This window comes from Suricata suricatta, chromosome 12, assembly GCF_006229205.1.
Source record: "Suricata suricatta isolate VVHF042 chromosome 12, meerkat_22Aug2017_6uvM2_HiC, whole genome shotgun sequence".
Classification (NCBI taxonomy): domain Eukaryota; kingdom Metazoa; phylum Chordata; class Mammalia; order Carnivora; family Herpestidae; genus Suricata; species Suricata suricatta.
In genome coordinates, this window is record NC_043711.1 from 81,624,341 (window position 1) to 81,630,304 (window position 5,964).

At 51.6% G+C, this 5,964-nt stretch overlaps 1 protein-coding gene across 1 annotated transcript in view; it reads left to right on the forward strand.

Moving 5' to 3' along the window:
* Positions 1 to 5,964, forward strand: part of BPIFB4 (BPI fold containing family B member 4) — a 36,148-nt gene that overhangs the window by 5,618 nt on the left and 24,566 nt on the right. The window lies entirely within an intron of this gene.

A 5,964-nucleotide genomic window follows, 5' to 3' on the forward strand; every position in this document is an offset into this window, starting at 1 on the left:
ATGGACACAGACAGCTCGGGTGAACCAATCTGGACGGTTTACTGATTCTTCAGCAAGCTTATATCGCTTTCTACTTTCTATATGTTGGTGTCAAGCCTTTGTTTTTACTCTCAGAATGTTCTCAGGGAATTCATCCATGAGAAAACTTTCTGGTTATTTCCTTGCGTTTCTGCTCTTTTACTTCAAAGAATTAATCTTTACTCTTACTATTTCTATGCCTGACAAGCTAGAGGGCTAGTTACTTTCTAGATTTATGTTCCAATTGTTTTAGCTGAAGCTGGTAGAGCCTATTCTTTAGAGAAATTGGAGCGTGACTGCTTTCTTAGTTTCTGCCCACGGTAACCTTTTACAGGGCATGTTTTCTCCAAAGAGCCCTTAATGATTAACTGATTGCTAAGTTATAGGGAAAGGCCCAGTAAGAAAACTGTAAGCTGATTGAATAAGCTGATTGATTAGCAGAAGGGGTATCAGTAGCTTCACTTCCGGAGTCCTGCTTTGCAGTCTTCTCGACCCCCTGGGCTGTGCCATCAGGTGGGTGATGAAGGTGGGCTCCCGGCACTTCCTTCCCTTCCGCACCCCCTCATCCACTCACCCTACAGTTATAGGAATCTATTGGCCTGTATGCCAAGCCCAGTGCTAAGTGGCATGCTGGGATTTCTCTTTGACTCTTTTCGCACTTCCATTGTCTCGCCGCTCCTGTCCAGAACAGGAAAACGTTTAATTGAGTGGCCCAGGTTAGCTGACTGAGTTCAAATCCCATTTTACCTGCTGCTTAGCCATATGGCTTTGGGTGCATCATTCAATCTCTCTGACTCTCAATTTCTTCATCAGTAACTTGGGGAGGATAGTAATAAGGTTTTGCGGGTTACCTAGCCCTCAGGATGGCGAGCTCATGGTCCTGCTCACCATGCCTCCATCTACTCCCTCCTCTCCACCTGCACCCAGCGCACCCTCCTCATCTCTCTGTCCCTCCCTCCTCTCTCCCATCCCATCCTCCGCCAGCCCTTCCTCGACCTCACCTGACCATCTCATCCCCTCTGACAACCCTTCGTCACCTGGATTTGCACTGCCACCAGGAAATCATCCAAAATCCCAGGTTGGCACCTGAGATTGCCCATGCCCTGGCCTCAGCCGATTCCTCTGGGAGCATGGAGAAGGAGCAGAGTTGTCTCTGTGTCTCAGGCTCTCCATCTGTGAAATGGGAACACTCTAGGACTCACTCATAGGTCATCTGAGGATTCAAGGAGGAAATGCGAAGCACAGAGTGCCTGGCAGGTGGTAAATGTGCAGGACGTCGAGCCAGGCCCTTGCATGGCATTTCCGTCTTCCTGGAGCACTGGACACCCTCCCCCCGCCCCCACCAAGTATGCCTGGCAAACTCCAGGCATCCCTCAGCACACAGGGTACCTGCAACCCCCAGCCTCACTGTGCTGCTGGCAAGGCCCAGTACTGTACCCACCACACTGGATTGTCACCCCTTGGTCCCATTTTCCCACTCAGCCAAGAGCGCCCAAGGTCAGGGACAGGATCTGACTCATGATGGTGAGTCCTGTGGCCTCATGCAGTAGCCATGAGGGAAGCTTATCCCCACTGGGCAGCGAGTGGGATCAGGCTCGTGTTACATGCTTAACATCCCTTATCTCATTTCATTTTCATCGTGACCATAATCGGCGGATAGGATCTGTCTATTTTACATATGAGGAAACGGAGGCTCAGAGACATGAACCTGGACAGCTCCTCGGTGGTCGAGCCGAGGCTTGAACCAGATGCTTCCGACCCTGGGCTTTTCACGGCTACGCTCTAAAAGCAATACTTGCTACATTTTTTATATATTTACTGATCCAAGTGCTTTAGAATCACTGTATTTTCAACTACTTGAATCAACCCTGCTTCCCTAGAACTGTTTTTACCCTCATTCTGTAAGAGAGGATGCTGAGGCACCAGAGAAGTTAGGTGACTTGCCCATGGCCATACAGCTGGGCAGTGACAAGGCCAGGATTTGAACGCAGGCCCCCTGGCTCCAAACCCAGCTCTGAACTTCTGCACTTAGAGTAGGGGGCTGAAATTAGATGTACAGGGAGTCCCCCCCACCCCCCCCCACCCCATGGGCAGCCCCCTTGCAGCCCTGGCAGCTGACCATTCATGACAGAGACCAGGCTGAAGGAGGGGTCAGGAGTGGGAGCGGTTCTGTTTCCTGTCCCTCGGCCCCCCTGCAGGAGCCCCCCTTCTTGGTCCCCTGCATGACTCAGTCACCTTTGGGGGAGTCACCTCCCAGGGCCTGGTTGCTTCCGCCTCAGACAAAGGAGCCTTTTGGACGCTAAGTCCAGGTGATCTCCCTGGCGCCAAAGCTGTACTAATCCTCTGGGGGCTCCAGGGGACAGAACAGCCTCATGGCCACCAGGGTCTGGCTGGTCTCGGGCCTGAGGAGGGCACGGGGCCTCCGGGGACTGACAATAACCACCTCTCTGTGCGCACTGCCCCCTATAGTTTACGGTGCGCACTGCTCCCTGCCAGAAAGGGGAAGCCCACAACATTGTGTCTCAGTTTTAAAAGGTAATGTATTTGTTTAACAAGCATCTACATCGCACTAAACGCCAGACAATGGGGAGCCCCAAAGGGGGCGGCTGTTTACTGAGCCCCCACGAGGCGCTAGGCACATCCCAGATGGCTGACTCCAAACCCAGCTGAAGAAGTAGTTATGCCTCTTTCTCAGGTGGCCAGACTGAGGCTCTAGAGAGGTGCTTGTCCGGGGTGCAGGGTGCAAAGAGGATGTGAGGGGTACACGGATATATAGGGTTCTCGGGGTCCCTGTCGTAGAGCCCTTCCAGCCCCCATAAACGATAAGGTAGCCCAGGGCTGGGGGTAAAGCCTCTTCTCACTCTGTTGGGGCTTTCTCAGATTTGCTGCCATGTGGAACCAGCAGGGACCCAGGGGATGGGGATAAAAATACCACCTGCTGAGCACCTACTATGTGTTGGGCCTCATTCTTGGCGCTTCACATGATGAAGGCACTCGATCCTCACAACAGCCTTTGAGGCGGGCTCATCCTGGTCACCATCTCAAAACCAAAGAAACAGAGGCCTGGAGAGAAGTGGCAGCAGGATTCAAATCCCACATCCGGCCCCAAAGCCTGTTCACTGATGCGCTCGCTGCAGATGAGGAAACTGAGTCCCAGGGTGGGGCTGGCCCGGGCATCAGTGAGGACAGGGAGCTCGGCAGGACTTGACAAACCCCCTGCCTCCAGGGACCTCCTTGCAGAATTCAGGGACACACGTTTCTTCTCAGCCCCGCCTGAGAGCAGGCCTTGATGGGGAGCCAGAAATGCCCCCTCACTCTGAGCAGCTCTTGGGAGGACCTGGAGGGGGCGGGGCAGAGGTGGCCTCAGGGAAACACAGAGGCAGGACCCAGACTGGGGCTGGGGGTGAGAAGCAGGGAGGACTCAGAGAGCTCGTGCTCGCTGGAGAGTGAGAGCATGCGTTCGTCATCCCCTACCTTGGCACCGGGGTGCTGGCTGGAGTGGGGTGCACACCCGCTTTGCCAGAGCAACACCATATCACGTGGGCTGCCAAAGGGGCTGGGTGGTCCAAGGGAGGGGCAGGGTTGGGTTGGCACAGAAAGCTTTCCAGAGCAGCTGACATTTCCATACAACTCTGACCAGTGGAGTCTGGAGAAGGGTATTCTGTGGCAAATACTGCACGAGCAAAGGCCCAGAGACAGGGAATGGGATGGGGAGTGGAGTGAACAGCACGGTGTACGGAGAGGAGCAGATCCACCTTGGATGCCAAGGAAGGGGCCCGGGCTGTGTCCCAGCCAGCCTTGGAGGGGCAGTGGCTGCCTCTGGAGGCATTGCCTGGGAAGGGGCAAGAGGGAACATTCTGGGGTGATGGACATGTTCTATACTGAGACAAAGGTATGGGCTACATTGTTGTTTAAAACTGTCAAAATTCAACAAATAAACACTTGAAACTTGTGCCTTTCACTGTCTGTAAACTTTATGTCCAATGAAAACAATTGCAATGGCATATGTATTGAAGTGTTTACAGGGAAATGTACCATTCCCTGCAGTTTACTTTGAAATACATTTTTTAAATGATGAATGGATGGGTGGATGGATAGGTAAATACGTGATGAATCAAGTATAACAGTTTGTGAATGGTGGATGTAGCTGGTGGGTGTGAGGTGATAAGTGTGTGGGTCTTCAGGGCACAATTCTTCCAACTTTGCTGTACATGTGAACAGTTCATAACGAAATATTGGGAGGAAAATCTGCAGGTCAAAAGAAGCCCATCCACTTGTTCTCTTCACACCAGCCCCAAGTTTGAAGAGCCAGATCTCTATGCATTTCCCTGAATCTTCAAATCAGTTCTGTAAAGCAGGTATTATACCCATTTAACAGATGGAAAGGATGAGAAGCACAGAGAAGGGCAGTGGCTGGCCCAAGGTCATGCAGTGAGTTGGGGGTTGAGCTGAGTCTGCATCTGAGTTAGCCCACTGCTGAGTCCGGTCCCGAGCACTTCCTGGCTGCCCAAGCCATCTGGAGTGGGGTCCTAGCTGGGGTCTTCAGTAACAAGTCCAGACCAGGGGCTGATAGACCTCAGCTCAGGTGACACCATCCGGGAATAAACATAGCTCTCAGAATTAGCCACAAACCACAAACATTTGTGGTTTTGGAGCTCAATGCCCGATTTGCAGAGCAAATCTGGATTCCAGTATCTCGTAATTACATGGTGTTTCCCTCTCTAGGTCTGGGCTCAGACCCAGCTACTATATAAGGCCAACCTATGATTAGACTCAGGCAAAAGCAGAGGGCCTGGGGAACAGGACCTCTCAAGACTGAGCTGCAGGGACCTTGCAGGGGTAAGGAGGAGCCCCTTCCCTAGTCAGTATCTGGGCAGGGGTGAGGCTGGGGCCTTGAGAGACAATGAGGAGAGTCTCAGACTGGAATCCTGCCAGCCTAACCCCTCTCTGAGCCTCTTTTGTCTTTTCTGTAGCATGGACGTAGTCAGGGGGGCCTCTCAGGGATCAGCAAAAGGGCCTGAGTCACACCAGTTATATGAGTTAACAGAGCTGCACTTACATTTCTCAGGGATTTGGGGTATCTGGTGCCTTGGCTACTTCTCTCAGACTCCTCAGCTGCTTGCCAGAAATCCCTCCATGGGTGCTCATCTTTTTAACCAAAGGTGGTGATCCTTCTTTGGACAGAGAACTTTCTGGGTGGTGGGTTAGGATCAGATAGGGAAGCCAGAAAAAAAATTTTTTTGTGCATATTAGCCCTTCATGTTCTAGTATAAGTGAGTGCTTCCAATATTCTGGGAGTAGACGGGAGTGGGGAAAATGTGGGGGCTTTGGAAAAAGGAAGACAGTGCATAAGTGGAGGGGGATGAATCCATGGTTTTACAATTTGGCCCAGAGGGGAGTCCGTGATGCTCTGAAGCTGATGACTAGGTAGGTTGAGTTGATGGAGTGAGAGAAGTGGATGAGGGGCATGGAGGTGGCAAAGTAAAGCTTCTTAAAGACTGAGCGGTTCATCCCAAAATGCAAGCTTCCTTACTCCCAATCGGTAACACTCCACACCCACCTCTTTTTTTAAATGTTTATTTATTTTTGAGAGAGAGAGAGAGACAGAGTGCGAGTAGGGGAAGGCAGAGAGAGAGGGAGACACAGAATCCGAAGCAGGCTCCAGGCTCTGAGCTGTCAGCACAGAGCCTGACCCAGGGTTTGAAATCACAAACCATGAGATCATGACTTGAGCTGAAGTCAGAGGTTCAACCAACTGAGCCACCCACACACCCACTTCTTATGGATCTAAAATAAAAATAGTAGTTGCTGTGTATTGTCTACTTTGTACCAGCAACAATGTGTCAGCGATTAGGAGGCAGAGGTTCAGAAAGGTAAACTCTCCTGTCTAAGGATTAGAACCCAGATAGCTCTGATTCAGAGCCCGTAATCTTCAGTACCTGGTGT